The sequence below is a fragment of the Antechinus flavipes genome, chromosome 2 (assembly GCF_016432865.1).
Source record: "Antechinus flavipes isolate AdamAnt ecotype Samford, QLD, Australia chromosome 2, AdamAnt_v2, whole genome shotgun sequence".
Classification (NCBI taxonomy): Eukaryota; Metazoa; Chordata; class Mammalia; order Dasyuromorphia; family Dasyuridae; genus Antechinus; species Antechinus flavipes.
The window spans coordinates 318,304,790-318,329,614 of record NC_067399.1 but is presented as its reverse complement, the minus strand read 5'-3'; the positions used below and the strand labels follow the sequence as shown (position 1 = coordinate 318,329,614).

Below are 24,825 nucleotides of genomic sequence, written 5' to 3'. Positions count from 1 at the left end.
ATATAGCTATGAATTTTATCAATTTATGATAAATGATTTATCATTATTATGATATTATTATGATTTATCAATTTATGTACGTATGCAGTTGTCTATGTATATATCTGTTCTTCTATAATTATATGTATGTATATATATATATATATGTGGTTATCCATATCTATCTATCGATTACAATAGGCAATGTACCATACTAGGAGCTGAGGATATGGAAGTAAAACTGGAAATTGTTTCTATGCTCAAGAAAGCAACATTCTATTGACTTTGTATAGTATATTTGTATATTCTACAAAGAGCTGTTTTAAATATATAATTTTTCTTCAACATTTATTGTTATATGATTTTGATTTCCAATTTTTTTTCTTTATTTCTTCCCTTTCTCCTCCCTAAAACAGCAAGTTATCTGATATAGGTCCTATGTGTACAATAACATGAATCATATTTCCACATTAGTCATATTGTGAAAGAAGAATCAGAACAAAAGGGAAAAACCATGAGAAAGAAAAAAGACAAAAAAAGGTGAAAATAGTATGCTTTGATCTGCATTAAGACTCCTTCAGTTCTTGAAATAGCGTTTTCCAATATGAATCTTTTAAAAAAATTCTTAATTGTATTACATGTAAAGATACATTTATATGTAATAATTTACAATTACATGTAAAATAGTTTTCAACATTAATTTTTAATGGATTTTGAATTTCAAATTTTTTTGTCCTTTCCTTTCCTCCCCCCTCCCAAGACAACAAGCAATATGATATAGGTTATACATGTATAATCATTTTAAACATATTTTCATATTAGTCATCCATCATGAGTTTTTTTGGAGTTGTCTTAGATCATTGTATTACTGAGAAGAGCTATCATCGTTGATCATTGCACAATATTACTGTTACTATGTACAATGTTCTCTTGGTTATGCTCATTTCACTCAGCTTCAGTTCGTGTAAGTCTGTCTAAGTTTTTCTGAAATCTGCCTGCTTTTCATTTCTTATGAAACAATAGTTTTCCATTAGGTTCATGTATCAGAGTTTGTTCAGCCATTCCTCAATCGAAGAGCATCACCTCAGTTTCCAATTCTTTGCCACTAAAAAGAGAGCTGTTATTAACACTTTTGTGAATGTAGGAACTTTCCCCTTTTTTATACTCTCTTTGGGATACATACCCAGTAGTGGTATTGCTGGATCAAAAGATATGTATAGTTTTGTAGCCCTTTGGGCACAGTTCCAAATTGCTGTCCAGAATGGTTAGTTCAGTTCACAACTCTACCAATAATGCATTAATGTTTCGATTTTCTCACATTTTCTCTAACCTTTGTCATTTTCCTTTTTGGCCACATTAGCCAATCTGATAGGTGTGAGAGATGGTACCTCAGAGTTGTTAAACATATAATCTTCAGAACCAGACTAACATTACTCTCATAATAAAGGTGAAGAAATTGAGGGATCAGAGCCAGAAATGACTTGTCTATAGTCATCCAGGGTGTTGCCCCATGAGCTGTTATGCAGTTGTCCTATGCAGAGAGAATATAGAGCAACATGGGCAGAATAGTTTTTGTACAGGATAAAAAGGAGGCACTTCATTGGGACAGACAAGATTTTCTGGGATGATGCCTTGCCCACAGTGAATATGCAATAACTGTTGCTGACTGATTGAATAACAGAGGGCACCATCGGGTTGAGAGACAGCATTGAACTCTGAACAGAACACTAGATTTTAAGTCAGAAGAATTTTATTCAAATCCCTTCTTTTGTGTAATCTTGGGCAAATCACTTCTCTTCTACCTCAGTTTCCTCATCTATAAAATGAGAGAAATTAGACTAGAGGAACTTGAAGGGTCCTCTATGATTCTTCTGGGCTATTTTTTTTTTCATGTGCTCTTATAAATGTACAAATTGTTTCACTACTAGAATATATACCCCTTGAGGGTAGAGGTAATTTCGCTGTTATCCACTAACTTTTTAACTCTTATCCCCTAGCACTATCTGGCACATGGTGGGTGTTTTATAAAAGTGCTTTTTGGTTGATTGAATGGCACATTAGGCTATTTGGACCAATGCCAAAATCTTTTCTGAGCCTCTGCTGGTACAAGGCAAATGTTTTGTCTGAAGCCTGCAGCAGGTGCCCAGGAGGACCGTGCCCTTCCTTCCCGGCAAAGCCAATTTGGTCGGCTCACACCTTCTACGAGATTCCGACCCGCCGAGCTGGAGGTGCGGGCCGGCCCTCCCGGGACGTGAGCGCTTCCCGAGGAGACCAGGTGTTCCGAGGCTGACAATTCAGGGAAGTGACTGTGCCCCACGGCTCTGTGAGCATTGTGAGAGTTGGGGGTGGGGGTGGCCTGCTGTCGCTAGGGGCAGCAGGCAGGAAGCACCGATCTGTTTACTCACCCCGGCACCTGCACGGGGCTGGAATGCGTGCGGCTGTTTGCGTTGCTCAGCAGCTGCGGGCCAGCTCCCTCGTGTTGAGTGAGGGTCAATTCCACCCGCCCGTTCCAAGGGTATGCGGTGGGGGTGGAGGCAGGATGTGTGAGGGGGAACGTGTCTGGACCCCCGGATATCCCTTGCGGCAACCTGCACCTGCAGTTCCAACAAGCTCTGCCACCTGTTCTCTCCTTCTGCTCTTTGTCTGGAGCTGGGACCTCATGGTCAAGGAGAGGGAGAAAGCATCCCCTGCCAAGGCTGAGATCAGGCAGAGGTGCCCTGGGCCCTGGGATGTGTGAATGATACAGCAGCCACTTATGGACCCTGGGAGTTGGAAAGGATCTCAGAGGTCTTCAAGTCGAGCCTCGACATAAACAGAAAAAAATCTTCTCTGCTCTTTCCCTGACAAATGGAATTCCTAGTTTTCTTCAAAGTTCAGCTCAATTACTAAAAGTCAATAATCATTTATTAACCACTGATTTATTTTTTAACACAATGCCAGACGCTATGTAAAGCACTGGACATACAAAGAAAGGCAAAAGACAGTGGCTCACTTTTTTTTCCCTTGAGGCAATTGGGATGAAGTGACTCGCCCAGGGTCATACAGCTAGAACGTGTTAAGTGAAATCGGATTGGGACTCAGGTCTTCCTGACTTCAGGGTTGGTGCTAGTGGCTCACCTTTCAGTGAGCTCACAAGAGGCCTTTTCTGATCTCTCTGGTTCATAGAACCTTTTCTCTTTTCCTGATCTCCAATTTATCTTGTATAAAGCTTATTTACACCTAGTTGTTTATATGTGGGGCCAGGGACTATTTTTGCCTTTCTTTACATTGAGGCAGCTAGGGGGTACAGGGGATAGAATGATGAATCTGGAATTAGGAGGACCTGAGTTTGAATTGGACCTTAGGTACTTACTAGTTGTGGAACCTAAATAAGTTACTTAACCTTATTCTGCCTCAATTTTCTCAACTACAAAATGGAGATTATAACAGTGCCTACTTTTTAAAGTTTATGCAAAGGATGTAATTAGCGTCTCTCACTACCCACATCAGATTCTGATTATTATCTACAGCGAAGATGGACTCAAAACTCTGGAAACACTAATTTCATGATTTTTATTTCTACTAGCCTGAGATTATACATTTTAAATGAAAAGACTGTTACATGTTACTGGTTTTTTTTTATTGTTTTTATTTTTCAAGAGGGAAAATTGCCAAAATGTGCTATGAGAATATTTTTGATAAATTTTTTATTTAAGTAGAAGTTACTCTTTTTATATATTTTTTAAAATATTAGCTAATCTTCTTCTAAAGAAGTAAGAACTTAGTGGATAAGTGGATAGTGCTTACAATAATCCTATACCTGAAGAATGAAACAATGTCACTTCTTTAACTGATTATTTGTAATGCTGGTTTTATGTGTCTACTTTTCAAAATGAAATTCATAAATAGTAAGCTCCAATTTTTTATCACTGTTAGTTAACCATTTTCAGTTTCATTTCATTTCTTTGAAACTCTTTAATAGAATAAATTTTATCACCTTTCCAGGAAGAAAAAAAAATCACAGTTCCTAGAGATTAATAAATGCTTATTCCCTTCTTTCCCTTCTTATCTCCAGCACTTAGTAATGGTATGACAAATAGTAGGCACTTAATAAATGTTAATTGACTAAATAAAATTATCCTGTATTTATTTTGTACCTAATGGGGGTGATATATGTACAGGTTATTTCCCATGATAGAGTAAAAGCTCCTTGAAAGCAGAGAGTATTTCATTTTTATCTCTTTATCCCTACAGTCTCTCATTGCTCTTGATAGATGGTAGATGTTTAATAAATGTTTGTTGATTCAGTCTCTGCTTGAAAATCTCTAGTTGTAGGGAAACTTCCTTGGCATTCATTAGCTGAAACCTGCCTCTTTGCAACTTCTGTCCATAGTTCTTTGCCCTTTAGGGCTAAACAAAATGATTGTTATTCCCCTTCCATAGAATATCCCTTTTGTCTAGAGGTTAATCTTTGTCCTCTCTTCCAAGCTAAATGGCCATAGATTTTTCAACTCATATTCCTAAGATATGATTTACAGTTGTCTTCTCATTGCCATGGTCACCCTCCTCTGGTCATGCTTCAGTTTACCAATTTTGTCTAAACTGGGGCATCCAGAAATGGACACAATACTACAGCTAGAGTCTGTTCAGATTAGAAGGGATGAATACTGTTATCACTATTCTCTCCCTTGTTCTCAATATAGAAGTCTGAGATAAAATTAATTTAAACTCATGGTCCACCAAAGTGGTGTGCTAGTAAATTTAATAACTGATCTTCTGTAAAATATATGAATGACATGTTTTAAAATTTAATCTGTGTTGTTGATATCTTCTTAATCAATTTCTTAAGCCTCTTCTCCTCTTTCTCTTCTTTTTCTTCTTTTCCTTCTTCTTTTCCTTTTTCTTCTTGTTTTCCTTTTTGTTATTCTTCTTGTTCTTGTCTTCTTTTCCTTCTTCTTGTTCTTGTTCTCCTTGTTGTTATTCTTCTTCTTCCTCCTCCTCCTCCTCCTCCTCCTCCTCCTCCTCCTCCTCCTCTTCCTCCTTCTTCTTCTATCTAATATTCCTGGATGATGAGCACAAAAATCTAAGATTTTGCTACTTCAGGATAAGATAAATATTACTAGGTAAAACAAGACCGGCTTCAGTGAGGGAAAGCAGCTCTCCTTGTTTCTTGCCCAGACAGTCCTGCATCACACTAACTACCTCTTTATACTGTTGGAGATTCCAGATATCAAAAGATACCAGAAAGGCATCCTTCCTCCCCCACAAGAATCAAGCAATTAAAGGAATGTTATACTAGGTTTTATATATATATATATATAGGCAGGGACATGGGTAACCCAGTACAATTGGCATCTAGCAGAGAGACGAGAGGGAATACATTCCCATGGCAGGCCCTGGTTTCTCATTCACTTATTTTCTGAGCAGAGAAAATATGCTCCAGGCCCCAGGCTGCTTTCTAAGTGACTACAGCTTATTACAAGCTCCTAGTTGCTGGAAAGAGGACACTGGAAGTCTAGAGGATGAGTCTCTTATTGCCATTCTTTCAGAGTTTAAAGGACAGAACTTGATGCCAACTGCATCCAGAGAAAGAACTTTTTTCCTTCTGGTTTTTCTCATGGTTTTTCCCTTTTATTGTAATTTTTCTCTCCCAACATGACTCATATGAAAATTTGTTAAAAAAAAAAAAAAAAAAAAAGAATGTACATGTATAACCTAAAAAAAGTAAATTAAAAAAAGTGATTAGAGAATTTAGTGCTTACTGAATTCAGAAAGCAATTAAACCAGACATGTCAAAAGAAAAAAAGAAAGAACCTGAGTTCTCCAATGGAGCCCAGAGTTGGGCCCCTAGGCAGAGCATAGGCCAGTGCCAATTATCATAGAACCTTTACTAATAGTAAGTAGTAATAGTATCAACAGCTAATATTTAAGTTACTTTGCACATATTATCATTTCACCATTTGATCCTGACAATAACCCTGTAAAATATAATTATTCCTAGTTCACAGATGAAGAAATTGAGGTCGAGATTAAATGAGTTGATCAGGGTTATATAGCTAAGTAAGTTATCTTAGGTGGAATTTGAATTCTGGTCTTCTTGACTTCAGATCCATTACTTAGTCTTGAAAGTCTTGGATCTCTGGGTATGTAGAGGCAGACTAGGACTGTTACCCTGCTCAAAACGTGCTTGACAATCAGGGAAGACCGTGTAGTAGACCCAGGATAGACCTTACAAGGATAGTTCCTCTCCTCTTCCTCCTTCCCCTTTCCCCAACAATCCAGTTCAATTTTTGGGCCTGCTCATTTCCTCCTTAGCCTTCTCTTTTCCCGACAACATCCCTTGGGTTTTATGTGATTTGGGCTTCAGCCAGGTTGGCCCCTCTCCAGGTGGATTTAGGGGCAGGTCCCTGTTCTGCTTAGGATGAGCACTTCCTGCTCTAAATGGACAACAGCCTAGAGTTGGAGGCTGTACAGACTCCAAAATTATTTTCTCCAAAGTGTTCCCAGAACCAAGAAAGAAGGGAGGTATCTAAGAAGAGACTCCAAGTTTTTGATGCTGAAGTATCACATAAGGTATCAATATTGCTCCAAATTCTAACTTTTTCTTTTAATAGCCCTAGTTAACACTTCTCTAAATATGGTCCAATTTGTTACAGAACTTCCAAAAATATAGCACTTCTTCCCTTCTATCTTATGAGACCCAATTCAGAGATTCTCACCAATGAGGCAGGATTTCTGAATTGGAAGTGATCTCAGAAGTTCCCAGAGTCCATAAATCTCAAAAAAGAGAGGATGAACTTTAACAACATAAGGGGACATACATATGGTGAGGGCTGTTGTGTGGCTCAAAGTGAAGCAGAATAGATATCTCTAAGTCTTCCTCCTACCCCTCTCTAGGGGAGGCTCTCATTCCTGATGGGAGGAGAAGTAGGAAGTTGGAACTAGAGACTACCATTCTTCTCTCCTCAGAGAGAGGAGGTTTGTTGTTAGAAATCTATCTATGTGTTTCCTTGAAGATTGTTAACCTATTTTCTCAACAATGAAGTGATTGATTCAAGGCAAATTCAATACACTTGGGATGGAAAATACCATTCACATCCAGAGAGAGAACTCTGGAGACTGAGTATGAATCAAAGCATAGTATTTTCACTTTTATTTTCTTCCTTCCTTCCTTCCTTCCTTCCTTCCTTCCTTCCCTCTCTCCTTCCCTCTCTCTCTCCTTCCCTTCCTTCCTTCCTTTATTCCTTCCTTCCTTCCTTCCTTCCTTCCTTCCTTCCTTCCTTCCTTCCTTCCTTCCTTCCTTCCTTCCTTCCTTCCTTTGTTTCTTCCTTCCTTCTTTCCTATGATGACCGTGTTAGCATCCTGGATACTTTAAAATCAGTAGGAGTCAGGATAAGCGAAAGTCCTTGATTTTTATTCTTTATGGAGGGCGGAAGAGAGCTTGTGGACACAGGAATCTCCTCTTTCTTCTCCTGCTCCAAGCCATCTCACTCATCCTGCTCTACCATCTAAATCCTGCCTCAATCTCTCTATATGCCAACAGATCAAAACCTGCACAGAGTAGTGGGCAGGGCCATTCTTTCTCCAAACATATACTAATAGGATATTGTCCAATTGGTAATTAGTTTTAAGTGCTCAGACCTCAGTGCATCAACTCAGTTTCAACCTATTACATCTCCCACTTTCTTTTGTTTTAGAACACAGGTGGTCATGCCATGCCTGACTCCTCAGGGAGGTCAGAGCCCCCAAGGGGAGGTGATCACGCCCTCCCTGACTTCTCAGGAAAGGAGGTGAAAAACACCAAAAAGGAGGTGATCACCCCCCCAACACACACACTTCTCAGGAAGGGAAGTGAAAGCACTAAAAAGGAGATGATCACACCCTCCCTGACATCTCAGGAAGGGAGATGAAAAGCACCAAAGGGAAATGAGGGTTGCTAGCAGGTTTCTGGGCTGAAGGGTCTTATTAGAAACACATATACACAAATCCATCAGCATGGGAGGTATTACTCAAGCACATAGCAATAATGCACAGGCTATTAGTGATGACTCTCCTCACAGTCAGTGCAGGCTTGATGTGGTGTAACAAACATGAATTGTACATGCAAGTAGTGATATAACAAACAATATGAATCAACATGGTGTTGTAAAAGATTGCCAGAAGTCCTAGAAGGAGGTTATGTAAACAACAATCACATATCCGCCTTCTTCAGCAGCCAAGAGATAGTCCAAAACCAATCTATTGTCCATTGCTTCACATGTCAGGGAATCCAATGGTATCTGCAAGTTTTTGAAGTCCTGCAATATGTTTTTATGTGTTAGGGAATCCAATGATTCCAGCAGATTTTGAAGTCTACAACAGTCCTATCATTTCTCAGAAAATCCAATGATTCCTGAGGGTTTTCAAGTCCTACAACAATCTTATAATGTCTCAGAGAATCCAATGTTTCCTGAGTGTTTTGAAGTCCTGCAACAATCTTATCATGTCTCAGAGAATCCAGTGTTTCCTGAGGGTTTTCAAGTCCTGCAACAGTCTTATGTCTCAGAGAATCCAATGATTCCTGAGGGTTTTGAAGTCCAACAATTTTTAATGTCCATGAGTCAAACGCCATAACTGCCACACTCTTTCAATGGTGAGCACAGTCAACAATGGGACTACCCGATGTTTCTTGGGTCTTCTCCTTCGTTTCAAGGGTCTGCTCCGGCTCTCTCCAATGGACAAGGTGAATATGGCCCGTTGGCACCCATCTGATTCCTTCTCCACTTGTAGAGATACAAGCAAACCCTCTTCCCCCAAGCAGTCAGCCTATCTGGTCCCTTCCATTCACCACTTTCTGGGTCTCTCCACATCAATTATCTAAATTATCTAAATGGCAATTATCTAAAGATAGTGGAGCTGCTCGCACTGGACACTGCCCTTCCGGTGGGTTATAAAACCTGTCTGCTGGAGCCAGTGCATCTTTGTCAAAAATCAAGAAGTTAATAGTATAAAGTGCTAGATTTAGAAGTTCTCTAGGGTTACCTGTGGCTCCCCCTTTCTTTTGTTTTTGGAGCAGCGTCTTAATGTCTCTGTTTCTCCTCTCTACTATTGCTGTCCTTGAGGATTAAAAGGTATGCCAGTGGTGTGTAAAATCTTATACTGTGCACAAAAGTGTGTAAAATGTTTAGAAGTATATGCAGGTCCATTATCTGTTTTTATTGCTTATGGCACAGCCATAATTGCAAATGCTTGGATAAAGACCCAGAAAGTGGTGGATGGAAGGGACCAGATAGGTTAACTGCATGGGGGAGAGGGTTTGCTTTTATCTCTACAGGAGGAGAAGGAATCAGATGGATGCCAATGAGCCGTATTCACCTTATCCATCAGAGAGAGATGGAGCAGACCCTTGAAACAAAAGAGAAGACCCAAGAAACATCGGGTGGTTCCATTGCTGACTGTGCCCACCACTGAAAGAGCATGGCAGTTATGGTGTTTGACTCATGGACATTAAAAATTATTGGACTTCAAAACCCTTAGGAATCATTGGATTCTCTGAGACATGTTAAGATTGTTGTAGGACTTCAAAACCCTCAGGAATCATTGGATTTTCTGAGAAACAATAAGACTATTGCAGGACTTCAAAATCTGATCATCTCCTTTTTAATGCTTTCACCTCCCTTCCTGAGAAGTGGGGGGGGGGGGAGGGAGTGTGTGTGATCACCTCCCCTTGGGGGCTCTCACTTCCCTGAGAGGTCAGGGATGGCATGACCACCTGTATTCTAAAACAAAAGAAAGTGGGAGATGTAATAGGTTGAAACTGAGTTGATGCACTGAGGTCTGAGCACTTAAAACTAATTACCAATTGGACAATATCCTATTAGTATATGTTTGGAGAAAGAATGGCCCTGCCCACTACTCTGTACAGTTTTTGATCTGTTGGCATATAGAGAGATTGAGGCAGGATTTAAAGGGTGGAGCAGGATGAGTGAGGTGGCTTGGAGCAGGAGAAGAAAGAGGAGATTCCTGTGTCCACAAGCTCTCTTCCGCCCTCCATAAAGAATAAAAATCAAGGACTTTCGCTTATCCTGACTCCTACTGATTTTAAAGTATCCAGGGGGTCATCATACCTTCCTTCCTTCCTTCCTTCCTTCCTTCCTTCCTTCCTTCTTCCTTCCTTCCTTCTTTCCTTCCTTTCCTTCCTTCTTTCCTTCCTTTCCTTCCTTCTTTCCTTCCTTCTTCCTTCCTTCCTTCTTCCTTCCTTCCTTCCCTCCCTCCTTCCTTCTTCCCACCTTCCTTCCTTCCTTCCCATCTTCCTTCCTTCCTTCTTTTTCTTTCTTTCTTTCTTTTTCTTTCTTTCTTTTTCTTTCTTTCTTTCTTTCTTTCTTTCTTTCTTTCTTTCTTTCTTTCTTTCTTTCTTTCTTTCTCATTTTCCCCCCTTTTGGCCTGATTTTTCTTGTACAACATGAAAATTATGGAAATATGTTTAAAAGAATTTCATACATTTAAACTATATCAGATTACCAGCTATCTTTGGGAGGGGGAAAGGGAGGGAAGGAAGAAGAAAAATTTGGAACATAGAAAGTCTTACAAAAATGAATGTTGAAAACTATCTTTACATGTGTTTGGAAAATAAAATTTAAAATAAAGAAAAGGGTGGGGGGAGATTGTTAGCCTAGGGTCCTAATCATGTGATCAGGATTCAACTTCTGATTGTCATTTTGAGGAAGGACAATTCCAAGCTCTATATCTAAGGCTTGATCCCTTTTTCACCAGTTCTGCCATGAATCTATATAGAGAATAGCAAAGAAATTTATCCAAAGTAATTATCCAAATCAGTAGCAAAACAAAAAATAGAGAAGATATACATAGAAGAATATATGCCAGACAATACAAGGTGAAGGAGTTCTCCCACTGAGAGTAACAGAACTTAATCGAGAGAATAATCTAGATCTCACCCAGGAGAAAACTCACCAAAGTCTCTAGAGTGGCAAGCTAAATATAGGGACATACATAATGGAGACTACCAGCTTCTCTCATATTTTTACAGTCTTTTCCTTTAGCAATATGAAGTGGGGTTGGTCTCTTCCATTTTCTCCCTCTGCACTGAAAGCCAGGATACCCAAAGTGACTCAATGATCAAAGAAAAATAGTTGAAATTTCTAAGTCCAAAAGAAGACTGGCACTAAAAAGTCCTGAAGTCCCCCCTCAAAGGGGATCCTGAGCATCAGAAAAGGGGCTGCTGAAAATTGAAGCTCTCTATCCTCTTACTAACTGCTTCCCATCCTCACACAGGACAGAATCTTCATCTCAACTAATAAGAAGACATTCCCATATCAATGGGCTTTGGAAGAGGGATTACACAGTTAGATCTGGGTTTGCATTAGACAGGGAGTGTAGTAAAGAGGAAAGAGGAATGGGTTTGGAATTAGAAAAGTTGGATTGAAAAACTAGCTTTGTCATTTACTAGTATGCATCATAGTCTAGTGGGCAAAGTGTTGAGTTCAAAACCTGGCTCTGTTGTCCTAGGACTGGAAAAAGACACTGAGCAAACTATTTAATTAGGAGTCAGTATTTCACTCCTCTGGTGATGATGACTGGAGAGAGCGGCTAGACACAGGGTTGAGGTCCAGAAAATAAGTCACCATTAAGATTCAATGGGGATAGGGAGACTTGGAGTGGTCTCCCATATCTCAGTCATAGGATACATGCCTGAAACTCAGGTAAGAGGCAGATCTGCTACTGAACAAGAAGACTGATTCAGACATCGATATTTGCACCCTTCCCCCACTCCTCCCACTCATCATGTTCCCCCACCAGGAAAGAAAACAGATGTTAAGCTCAAAATCTTCCTGGCCTCTACAGTTACTTCTATAACTTCTGCTTAATTAGTTGAGAATTTGCTAGTTACATAAAGTGATTAATCATAACAATTTTAAAAATCCTTCTTTGGCCATTTGCCTCTTGTGTGATCATGAACCAATCATTTAACCTCTCCATGCCTGAATTTCCTCCACTGGATGGGAAAATGTAAAATGAAAAATGAGAGATTTGGACTAATAACCTCTGAAATTCCTTTTAGCTCCAAATCCTTCTTTCTATAATTCACACAAGGTCTTAAAAGTCATTTATTTCAATCCCCTCATTTTATAGATGAGAAAACTGGAGACCAGAGAGTTATTTGACTAAGATCACATAAGTAACAAGCAGGAGAGGCAAGAGTTTAAACTCAGTATTTTCTCCATTATATCCCAATAAATATAACTTACACCTACCAAGAATTCCACTCTACAATATACTGGAAAAACAGTCATCTAGTCTTTTCTTGAAGACCTCCTTTGAAGGAAAACCCACTACCTTCTAATGTAACCCTGTTTGCAGTTCATATTCTTTCCCCTTTGCTTATTAGGCTTTTTAAAATTAATTGTTTTCAATAAACAGCAAAACCTGTTCTCTCTCCCTCCCATCTACTCCTCCTTTAAAAAGAAAAGAAAAACAAAACCCTTCTACCCTTGTAACATATATACATAGTCAAGCAAAACTAATTTCCATATTGACTACATCCAAAAACCAGATGCTGCCATCTGTACCTTGGGTCTATCATCTCTCTATCTGGAGGTGGTTAACATGTTTCATCGTGAATCCTCTAGAATAATGATTGACTATTGCATTGGTCAAAGTTCTTAATTCTTTCAAAACTGTTAATCTTTTTAAAAAAAATTTTAATAGCTTTTTATTTACAAGTTATATGTATGGGTAATTTTACAGCATTGACAATTGCCAAACCTTTTGTTCCAATTTTTCCCCTCCTCCCCACCCCCTCCCCTAGATGGCAGGATGACCAATACATGTTAAATATGTTAAAGTATAAATTAAATACAAAATAAGTATACATGTGCAAACCGTTATTTTGCTGTACAAAAAGAATCAGACTCTGAAATATTGTACAATTAGCCTGTGAAGGGAATAAAAAACGCAGGCAAGCAAAAATATAGGGATTGGGAATTCTATGTAATGGTTCTTAGTCATCTCCCAGAGTTTTTTCGCTGGGTGTAGCTGGTTCAGTTCATTACTACTCCATTGGAACTGATTTGGTTCACTCATTGCTGAAGATGGCCAAGTCCATCAGAATTGATCATCATATAGTATTGTTATTGAAATATATAATGATTTCCTGGTCCTGTTCATTTCACTCAGCATCAGTTCATGTAAGTCTCTCCAGGCCTTTCTGAAATCATCCTGTTGGTCATTTCTTATCAAACAATAATATTCCATGATATTCATATACCACAATTTATTCAGCCATTCTCCAATTGATGGGCATCCACTCAGTTTCCAGTTTCTGGCCACTACAAAGAGGGCTGCCACAAACATTCTTGCACATACAGGTCCCTTTCCCTTCTTTAAGATCTGTTTGGGATATAAGCCCAATAGTAACACTGCTGGATCAAAGGGTATTGCACAGGTTGATAATTTTTTGAGCATAGTTCCAAAATGCTCTCCAGAATTGTTGAATGTATGTTAATCTTTATAATAATAATGTTTTCATATAAATTGTTCTCCTGATTTTGCTCACTTCATTACCCATCAGTTCATACAAGTCTTCCTAAAAGTCTCTGAAACTGTCCCTTTCATCACTTCTTTCAACAATAGAATTCCAACATGATAGAATTTCCCTTCAACACAATATAATTCCACTACATTCACATGCCAAAATTTGTTCTAGGCTTGGCTTTTGATCAATAGATCACTATGGTTGTCCCAGGATTGCAGTTTAACTACTCCTAGAAAATCTTCATATACTGGAGTTACGTGAGTCTTTTTTGTATTTTCCCAGGATAGGGGGTGGGAAATGCAATAGTCAGGAGTCTTAGAAATCATGTTTCAGGGCTGCTGCCATTGAGATTTTTCCCACCTGTTTGACTGAAGTCATTTGATTCTAGCTGGAAATTCCATCCTTAGCACTTCAGGAGGGCTAGAATCTAACCAGACCCAGAGCATGGCACCTTTGCTCATAGAAAAGCTTTCTGTTGCGTGGATACCTGAATCTCTTGGGCAAAGAGAGCACCTTCTGCAAACCTTAGCAGCTCTATTTGTTTATTCTTTCAAATATTCAACAAACTTTTTTCTTTTCAATTAACAAAAAATCTTTTTTATGATGTTTATTTTCATAATGTAATTCTACAATATAAATGCCCATTTTTTATAATGTGATTGCTCCCTTTTATCTTTTCCTACCCAATTTTGTTTAGAATCATCCCATCATACACAACTCAGCCTCAACCAACCTTTCTTTCAGACTTAGTAATGATGATAGTTTTAAGAATACTGATTGCATTTTCATATACGTATATATGTAAAATAAGTAAACAGTTTTACTCTACTGAGTGCTTTATAACTAACCTTTAATGTTTTCCTTATATTTCTTCTAGATTTTTCATATTGAATTTTCTATAGAGTTCTGTTTTTTTGTTGTTGTTGCAAATACTGGAAAGTCTTTCAGTTTACCAAATGTCTTTTTTTTTTTCCAGTCAGTATTATACTCAAACATTTGAGTATTGCTATATACCAGGCACTGTTTTATGGGATAGAAAGATATATGTAGCAAGGATCCTCAACTCTCTCATAGGAAGATGACAATAATTATAATGTAAGAGCAGCTAGGTAACTTGGTGGATCAAGTTCTGAGTCTGGAGTCAAGAAGACTCATCTTCCTGAGTTCAAATATAACCTCAGATATTTACTAGCTGTGTGACTCTAGGTAAGTCATTTAACACTGTGTGCCTCAGTTTCATCATCTGTAAAATGAAAGGACTGAACAGAATGATTTCTAAGATCCCTTCCAGATCATAAGATCCCAGATTTAGCATTGGAAGAGAAAGAATCACAGAAGTCATACAACCTGGTCCATAGAAATAAGAAAACAGTCATGAGAGTTTAGATGATCTCTCGATAACAGAGGTAGCAGAGTGGCAGTTTTGCTACCACCAGTTCTTTTTTCCCTTACCACTCTCACACTGGCTAAAACAAAAATCTCCAAGTTACTATCCATGCTTTCCTTCTCTCCCTCAATATCCCATTCCCCAATTGATGGGCATCTTCTCATTTTCCAGTTCTTTACTACCACAAAAAGAGCTGCTACAAACATTTTTACACATGTATATCCCATTCATATTCAAAGTTATAATTATTTGTCAATTTGTGTCCATCTTATTTTTACTCACTATTTTCCTTCTCAGCCTCTCTTTTTACCCTATCCCTGGGAACTCATTAATGATAGCCATCTCTAAGTCAGGAGAAGGGGAGAAGGAAGAAAAAAGAAAAAGGAAGAAGAAAGAAATTTACAATTTTATTGTATGTTTAAAAGAAATAGCAAGTACATAATTGTGTAATTGCATGTAATAATTGTACATAATAGATTTGTGGTTTCATATGCAATCACCTTTTTATTTTACTATGCTATGGAAATTTGTCTCATTCAATAAACTAAAAATAAAATAAAAATTTAAAAAAGAGACATTGGCATCTGCTTTGCTGCTGAATTATAAGGTTAATAGAGTTTTTCCATTTGACTCTTAGCTAAAACCTTGCATATGTATTGCCTCCTCCATTAAAATGTAAGCTTCTTACGACCAGGGACTGTCATACTTTCCTATTTGTATCCTCAGCATTTAGCACAATGCTTTCTTTGCACTTAATAAATTTCCTTAATTGTTCATTTACTTAAAGAAATCTCCCCTCCAACCAAACTAGTGTATTTGCTGCCCCTCAAAAATGTCTCATTCTCTTCCATTTTGATATCTTTGCTTATGTAATTCACCCTCTTTGAAGTAGCCTCCCTACAACTTTTACATTTTAAAACCTTTCAGGGTTCATCTTCTAAGAAGTGCAATAGATGAATTGGATATCCTTGAATTGTGCCTATCACCGATGGATCTGGATCTGCTCTGAATATTCCTATTACGGCAAAACACTGACTTCCACTGCTTTTTTGAATCTTACACATCTGAGACAGCCAGATGGTGCAGTGAATAGAACACCAGCCCTGGATTCAAGAGAACCTGAGATCAAATCTGGTTTCAGACATTTTACAATTGCTAGTTGTGTGACCCTGGACAAGTCACTTTGCAAATAAATGAAAGAATGAATTTTATATGTCCACTGAAAAGGATGGATACATTCAAGGCAATTAAAAAGACCCAAGATACTGGGAGAAATCAGAAACAAAAAGAAAAGGAAACAAAAGAATAAGATGGATAGATAATATCATTACATGACATGATGGCACAACAACAATCTTAAGCACAACAGCCACTTTCCTGGTGGCAGTAGTAGCCTGGTCCATTGAAGTGTTCTCTGGGGAGATTCTGGGACTAGGTGGAGCAGGGCTCCACAGGATTAGCCTGTCCCTCTTGTTCATGCTGCTATCATTCTTCCTTTCTCAGTTCACTTCTTCCAGGCTTAGGTGCTGTCCTTTCACCAGCTCATGGAAGATTGATTTAGAGCTGGAAGGACTTCAGAGATGATCTAGTTCAACCTCCTCACTTGACAGATGAGGAAATGGAGGCATATTGAGGTCAAGTAATTTACCCAAACCCCTAGTCTTCTTGACTCTTGAGTTCAGCAGAAAATCTAGTCTGCTTCTTAGGCTTCTCCAGCTGTAAATACTCTGGAGGGCCCCAGGGAACTAGCCACACACTCTGCAGAAAAGCTGAAATATTCCTCTGACACCCAAAACTCCTTCCTTCCTTCCCTTGTCCTTTTCAGCCCCATGCTAATGACCATGGAACATTCCCACTCCATGTCCCACCAGATGGTGAGTTACTAAACTACCATTCACATGTACATGTGCACATGTTTGCAGGAGTGGATATGTATGTGAGAATGTTCATATTTGTGGATACTTGGTTATAGTTCCTTGGAAGGTGGGGATGGATAAGAACAGAAAGTCCTCCCTTCTCCCTTTCCTATTTTAGGAGCATTGACTGAAGAATTCTGATTTCTTAAAATAACAAATAGCAAATTTCTATCACTTTTCAAGTTAAAACTGTGACAATAGAATCATAGAGTCACAGATTCAGAAAAAGCAGCGGCCTTAGAGGATGTTGAAATCCTTTCATTTTACAAATGAAAAAACTGAGGTGGAATATATGACTTATACAGGGTCACATGACAGATTTGGACTATGGTTTTTCTAACTCCAAGGCCATGTCTCCTGGAGTAACCATCCCTGGGCTGCTGGCGTGTGGCCCATCCCGCTATGTGCATGGTAACTTTTCTCTTACCTTCCTAACACAGTCCAGTGGCCATGCTGTGAACCAGGAGATGAGTTATGTGGAAAGCTAATGATAGGCTCATCTGCTCACAGATTTAGAGCTGGAAGGGACTTTAGTGGTCAGTGAGAACAAATTCCTTATTTTATAGAGAAAGAACCTGAGGTTCAGAGTGGTGATGTGAACTTACCTGAAGTCACACATGTAGTGAGTGGAAGAGCTGAGATTCAAACCATGGTTCACTGATTTCAAATCAGTTTGCTCCTTTCTCTTTCTCTGTGGTTGCTGGAGAAAGGAGTGAAATCTGTTATTCTGTGGTTTTCATTGCCAATCCACAGGGAGCTGAAGGTGCAAAAGTGTGTGTGTATGTGTGTGTGTGTGTGTGTGTGTGAGAGAGAGAGACAGACAGACAAACAGACAGACAGACATAGACAGAAAGAGAAATGGAGAAAGAGACAGAGAAAAGAAACTGATGGGTTTTCCTCCCCTGGATTTCAATGATAAAAACTTTGGAGGAATAGATTAAAGCCTGGGACCTTTGATCAATGTTGAATGTTTCAGTGTCTTTCAGAGCTTAAATACTGACTTACTAGGAATTGGGGCTACATCCCTTTCATTCATTCTGCAACCTTGAGCAAGATCATTGAATTTCTCTCTCTCTAAACCTCATTTACTCTATGAAAAGAATTTTGGATTAGATGATTTCTTGGGTCTCTTGCAGATCTGAAAATTTATTCATTTGTGGCTATGAATTTATCCATGTCCGCTCTAGGATGAAATAAAGGCAGATTTAAATTGTTGTAAAAGACATTTAGGAAATTAAAGGAAGAACTCCTATATTAAAGTAGGTTACTAGGGTATTGCTATAAAATCTGTTGTTATAATAATGAAAAAATGGTAGGAAGGAGTTCTAGCTATAGCAAATAGCAAACTATACAGCAATGCAGTAATTATCTTTTTTTATTTTTATGAATGGACAATATTTCAACATTAGTCCTTGCAAAATCCTTATTCCATTCCTCTCCTCCTTCCCTCACACCTTCCCTTAGATGGCAAGTAGTTCAATATATGTTAAACATGGTAGAAATATATGTTAAATCCAATATATGTATATATATTTATTATGCCATACAAGAAAAAAAAGAGAAGCAAAATAAAACGCAAGGAAACAACAACAAAAAAAGTGAAAATGCTATTCTGTGGTCCTTATTTAGTCCCCATATCCCTCTCTTTGGGTGTACATGGCTTTCTTCATCATTAAACAATTGGAACTGGTCTGAATCATCTCATTGTTGAAGAGAGCCACATTCATCAGAATTGATCATCTTATAGTCTTGTTGTTGTCATGTATAATGATCTCCTGGTTCTGCTCATTTCACTCAGCATCAGTTCCTGTAGGTCTCTCCAGGCCTCTCTGAAATCATCCTGTTGGTTGTTTCTTACAGAACAATCATATTCCATAACATTCATATACCATAATTTCTTCAGCCATTTTCCAACTGATGGGCATCCATTCAGTTCCCAATTTCTTGCCACTACAAAAAGGGTTGCCACAAACATTTTCAATACAGTAATTATCAAAATGATTTGGTACTGGTTAAAAAATAGAGGTTGATCAGGGATATATTAGGTTTTCACACACAGAAACAAGTGACCAAAATAACTTAGTGTTCTATAAACCCAAAGATTCCAAGGGTAAGAGTTCATGATTCAAGAAACACTTCTGGGAAAATAGTCAGGCAGAAACTAGGTATAGATTAATATCTCATACTTCATACCAGTCAGCATATAGTTTAGACATTAAAGATGACATTATAAATAAATTAGAGAATCAAGGAAGAAATTATCTTTCAGATTTATGGAAAGACAGGAGGGGGTAGCTAGATGGCACAGTAGACAGACAATTGGCCCTGGAGTCAGGAGGACTGAGTTCAAATCTGATCTCAGACACTTAATACTAGCTGTGTGACCTGGGCAAGTCACTTAATCCCAATTGCCTAAATAAAACAAAACAAACAAACAACAAAAACAGCTATAAAGTCTAAGTTTTCAGAGACTGACCATCACCGAGGGGTCACATTCAAACTATCAGACTTCTAGGAGTAACCTTGTTGAGGGGAAACACATTTTCTGTATTTACTACTTTAGCACTTGAACCCCAATCAAATATATTTTCTTTCTACACAGCCAGCCACTTACAAGGCAATGCATCCACATAATGAAGGATATTTATACAACTAGACATTCATAATAATGAAACCTTTAAATCATAATAAAAAACCATTTACTTAATTATAAGGCAAAATTGTGGATACTAATATATTAAAGCAAACACATAAAAATACTTTACAATGAACATCTACATCAACATTATATTCTTCTACCAGTCTACTCTTTTTACTAACTTCTGGATTACTCTAACTTCCACTCCCTCTTCAAGAAAAATAATATGGAGTTGGGAGGGGGTAGCCTGAGGTTAAAAAAGTCAAATTATATATAGTAGCACTTTATGTAAATATCCTTCATTATGTGAATGCATTGCCTTGTATGTAGAACTGGGGAAAAAATCTTTGCAGCAAATTTTTATGATAAAATCTCATATATAGGGAACTGATTCAGATTTGTAAGAATAAGAATTTTTCCCCAATTGACAAATGATAAAAGGATATAAATGAATAGCTTTCAGAGGAAGAAATCCAACATACTAAGAACCATTTAAATATACTTTAAATCACTAATAATTAAAGAAATGCATATTAAAGCAACTCTGAGGTTCTACCGCTCATCCATCAGATCAGCAAAATTAAGAAAGAAGAAAAATAACAAATGTTGAAGGAATTCTGGGACACCAGGTATATTAATGCACTATTTGTGGAGCTGTGAATTGGTCCAGCAATTCTAGAAAATAATTTGGAACTGTGCCCCCAAAGTTACTAACTGTACATATCCCATGACCCACTGAAACTACTAAGTCTAAAACTCAAAGAAATCAAAGAAAGAGGAAAAGGACCCACAGTACAAAATTATCTATAGCAGCTTTTTTTGTTGTGAGCAAAAAACTCCTAAAAGTTAAGAGGATGCCATCAGTTGGGGAAGGATGGAACAAATTATTATAAAGAACGTAATGGCACTATTGTGCTATAAGAAATGATGAAGGGCTTGATTTCAGAGAATCCTGGGAAGACACATATGAACTGATACACAGAGAAGTGAGTAGAACTAGCAACATTGTATTAGCAATAGTATCAGCAACATTGTAAAGGCAAACAATTTTGAAAGACTTAAGAACTCTGACCAATACAATGACAAGCCATGATTCCAGAAGATCCATGATAATACATGCAGTCTACCTTTAAACATAGAGAGATGAACTCAGGATGCAGAATGGGACATATGTTTTGGATGTGGCCAATGTGGAAATCTGGATTTTTTTGTCTGTGTATATACAATGTATATAAACCCATATATACTATGGGTGATGTTTTCCTTTAGGGGGTGGGGAAAGAGAGAATATTTGGGTTAATTTTTTAAAAATATAATAATCTGCCAAAGTGAGGTATAATAAAAAGATAATGCTCCTTTGAATAATAACAACTCACATTTGTAGCAGTACTTTAAGCTTTACAAAGCTTACAAAGCAAGAGACACTGGACTAGATGAACTATGGAAATATCCTTTAGATATGTGACTATAAAAAGGAATCAACATGACTGAAGTGCTAGACAGGCTTTGAAGGGTGCCTTTCCACAAATATTTCTCCCCTTTCTCTATCGTGATTTTTACCTCTGGTTTTACCACTATTTGTCCTCTGCAACTGTGAGAGGACTGAGTCACTGTATCTTGTGAGGGGAGTTTGAAGTTGTGTCCAAAGGAAAGAGATTAGACCAATGAACTTTCTTCTCTGTCTTGTGAATATTCTTCTCTCCAGTCCTACAGAATCACTTTATCCTCTCCTCAGTATTAAGTCACTTCCTCAGTGGTACATTACCTCCATGTCCCTAAACTTTCCCCTTCTTCACTTGGTGTCCTGAAGAGTAGTACCAAACATTTACCCAGTACTACACACTCCGAACAGCTTAGTTTTCCCTCATCCCTAGCCATTGCCCAGAGACTTATTCAAACTGAAAAGAGAGATGCCAGTATTATACAAAATTCTTGTCTTGGGGATGTGATTGGATGGAGCTTTGGGTGGAGGCAGGAGAAGTCCTCCAAACTGAATCAGGGCCTGTACAACATTGTGAACAATATCAATCAAAGACAAAACTTGGTCACTGGGTTTTCTCTGCTTCCTCTTCTGGGATCTTCTATCATTTTTTCTTCTACTTCAAAAGAACAGAGGAACGTGGTTGCCATTTATTTTAATGTGCAAATTCCCAAGAGGCTTTCTGGTATGTTTCTAGAGACCAATTCCTTGGAAAAATTATTAGGCAGATACTAGGAGGGCACAAGAGAGAAAACCTTGGCACTGGCCTTTATTTATTTATTTTTTCTTTCTCATTCCAGTCTAGGTCCTGCTTTGTGTGTGGATGGGAGGTCTGAACTGGCTGCTTCTGGGGAGCTGGCTTGCAGGAGGCTGAGTGGGAGGTGAGTCATTAATCACCATTATTCATGATGCATTATGTAACATGTAATGCTGTACCAGGCACTATAAGGAATATGTAAAAGACAATTTCTGCTCAAGAAGAGTCATGCTGACAAAAGTATTCAGGTAGGTATGATTGGTGACTGCCAGATAAGATTCTGAAAAGTGGAAAGAGAAAAATAGATTTATCTTTGTCTTAAGAGGTAGATGAGATGGGGGCAGAGGTGGAAAGGACAGACTACTATGACTTGAGGCTTGAAAATACAAGAGATTTTAGGATGATGGATTTAGAAGGCAGCTTAGAGGTTGCCTAATGGGGAAACTGAGGCCTAGAGAGGTTTTGATTTACCCAAAGTCACATGGGGGCAGAACTAGTTTTAAATCTTGAGTCTCACTTTTCCAAGTTAGCATTCCTTCTGATGAACCATGGATTGCTTGTTTTTTAGGAACAATACATCCTTTTTTAATCTGATTTTTTTGTATGCAGCATGATAATTGTAGAGATGTATATAGAGGAATTGCACATGCTCGACATATATTGGATTGCTTGCCGTCTAGGGGAGGGGATGGGGGAGAGGGAGGGAAGAAAAATTTGGAACACAAGGTTTTGCAAGGGTGAATGTTGAAAATAATTTATGCAGATGTCCTGAAAATAAAAAGCTCTAATAATTTTTTTTTTAAAAAGAACAATCCAGCTTTTCTGAGGTTTTCTGTGTGGGGTGCTCTCTCTCTAGCTCCTCATTTTCTGGAATGCCCTCATCATGCCCCCTTCTCCTCTGCCACCCATCCTCAGGCTCAACTCAGCTTTTCTCTTTGGGTGGCCCTGAATTACAGATGGTGCTGTGAAAATCTTGACCTTGGAGGATATAAAATGGAAAAGGCCACGACTCCAAGTTCAACAAGCAGTGAGATGTCGACAGAAAAGATCCATCGCACCTCTAAGTGACAGGATGCTATGGGACCCTCACAGATCTCTTCCGGCTCAAATTTCATAGATAATTTAAAACAGGGCCAGTGCCCACCAGTGTTTTACTAGCTGCTGTAGAAATATAGGAATACAGGGATTTCTGGGACCAGAAAGGATGGGGAGAGGGAGAGATCTCTCTATTCTGGGGAGAAGTTAAAGGACCAGATAGGAAAATATCTTTTTTAGAAGAGGTCCCATCCCTACCCCAAAGCTCCTTAGTTCTTTCTTCTTCACTTTCCTTGTTGCTCTAACCACTTCAAGAAAAGGGAGGGGAATATTAAGTGAGAAGTTAGCTATTGTCTAACTCTGAGGAAAAGGAACAGTGAATAAAAAGATACGTTTTTGTGAAACAGAGAAGCAGAATAGAGGATGATACAGAAAGGAAGATAGAAAGGGAGAAAGACAGAACTTAGAAAAGGGAATGGAGAGCAAAAGTCTGGACTGCTCCAGAGAAGGTACTTCTTGTTAGTCAAGCCCTCTGCCCAGTTGGAACCACTGCAGGGGTCTGGGTTGGGACCCAAGGCTGAGCATAGCCCAGCCAGGCTGGCGGCAGAGGGGTATTGGGGTGGAGCCCAAGTCAGCAGGGAGGGAGAGATTTCATTTCAATCTTCACTGTGTCTCGAAGCAAACAAATTCTTCCCCCTCATCCCCTCCTCTTCTCTGGAGCCCCCAGGGGGGCATTTCTTGCCTAATGCTCTCCGGGTGCTGGCAGCCAACCCCACTGTCTTGCTAATGCTGACCAGATGGAGCTTGTCTCTCTTCCTCTAGCCCAGCTACCGTCCTACACTTCCCTCCAGTCTCCAGCTGTTCCCAGGCCTCTGACATGTCCCAGCCCTCCAGGGGAGAGAAGATAAAGCTCCATTGAAGGACTTCCCATTCACGAAAATGATCGACAAGAAGTCTTGCTAGTGAGTGGAGGGCAACAGCAAGCCAACTCCTTGTCCATATAATGGGCAAGAGGTACCTCCCTTAGCCCATGATCCTTAGGTAGCAATAGCAATAACGGCAAGAATCCTAGGCTCCCATTTCCAGGATTAGAAATGGAGTTAGCTTCCAGGTAAGTCCCTAAGGAAGCAATTCTGTTTCTCCTCTCCAGTCTTATCAAGCTCAGCTCCCCAAAGGAAGCTGACCTTGCTTTTGGCGAAGAATTGAGCTACATCACTAGTATGAGTCAATAAAATGGTCACAACCCAAGAATTATCATCCGCTGTCACCTAACCCAGTTCTTCCCTGCCTCGAGAATTTAATAAGAAATACGGATGAGCAAAATGCAAATGTCTGATTTCTTCATCTGAGCTCACATTCCCACATGTACTAAGCACACACTCTTAGAGAGGACACGCCTATACAATTATACAAAAGCATAAAAGACCAGCAGATGTGTAGAGTATATCAATCATTTTTTTTGGAAATAGTTTTAGAGGTGAAGGAATAAATCAATTAATCTCCAGAAGTTCTTTAGCATCCTGGGATTTTATGGAGAAATGCCCATCCACATGGAGATTAGATACATGTGGCTGCACAGAACATACAATGTCTGCAAAAAGAGGTGACTAGGTACCATGGTGGATGGGGGCTAGAACTGGACTCGTTCTTACACAGTTTCAGATACTTACTAACTGTGTGATTCTGGGTAAGTCTAACTTTTCAGTCTCAATTTCCTCATCTGCAAAATGGGAATCTAAATAGTACCAATCTCATTGGGTTGTAATAAGTAGCAAATGAGTTAGCAAAGCACTTTACAAACCTTGTGTAAACGCTTTGGTTTTTTATCATTATCATTGTTCAACCCTTTTTTTGACTGCAAAGTAGATGCTGTTAACATCTTTCCCATTTTATAGTTGAAGAAATGAGGTAATAAAGGTTAAGTTACTTATGTCGATTTAGTCATGTTCTATGCTTTGTGACCTAAGTTTTGTTGGCAATGAATTCTGGAGTGGTTTGCCATTTCCTTCTCCAGTTCATTTTACAGATGAGAAAACTGTGATAAACAGAGTTGAATGACTTGTCCAGGGACATGTCTCTAGTCTCTGAGGCCAGATTTGTACTGAATTTCTGAATCCAAACTC

General features: G+C 38.7%; 1 long non-coding RNA gene across 1 annotated transcript in view; it reads left to right on the top strand.

Annotated features, from left to right (window-relative positions):
* LOC127549497 (uncharacterized) overlaps positions 1–24,825 on the top strand; it is a 74,004-nt gene that overhangs the window by 37,227 nt on the left and 11,952 nt on the right. Inside the window, exon 2 of the long non-coding RNA XR_007950637.1 lies at positions 21,711–21,791. This is a non-coding gene — a long non-coding RNA (uncharacterized LOC127549497). The remainder of the gene's footprint in view (positions 1–21,710; positions 21,792–24,825) is intronic.